Here is a 522-nt window from a genome sequence, read left to right as displayed (position 1 = left end):
GATCTGAGAACAAGAATATTCGAAAATTAGAAGAACAGATTTCATTTAAGGAAAACAATTAATCCTTTGGTACCAGTAACGTTTGAAAACTATAGACTCCTATCTACAATCATGGATTGGCCTGTTCCTAGACATGAAAAGAGTGGAACACATGATCGAAAAAAGTGTTACAATGATGGCAAATGCCAGCTATTAAGTAAAAGTCAAGAATTAAAAAGCAGTTAAGAAAACACTGTTCTTCACATTGTTATGCCTTGTAGATTTGCAAATGCTTCCTTTAAGTCTTTGTTAGATGATTTGCTCTTATCAGTGTTATACACCTTCTCTTCCTATTTGAAAATAAAGCCATCTTTTACCTTGAAGAAACAATTATTTGAAATAAGAAAAATGTGTCACAGAACTGGGGGAATAATGGAATCAGTTTCTGCCTTTGCTGGTGAGAATTCCCTACAGTAGAAGAGTTAGCAGCTGAGTGTTTGTAAGGAAGCTGTTGACTCATCAATAATGGAACCACTTACACTG

This window comes from Microcaecilia unicolor, chromosome 2 (assembly GCF_901765095.1).
Source record: "Microcaecilia unicolor chromosome 2, aMicUni1.1, whole genome shotgun sequence".
In the NCBI taxonomy this organism is placed as follows: domain Eukaryota; kingdom Metazoa; phylum Chordata; class Amphibia; order Gymnophiona; family Siphonopidae; genus Microcaecilia; species Microcaecilia unicolor.
Note: the sequence above shows the minus strand (reverse complement) of the source record.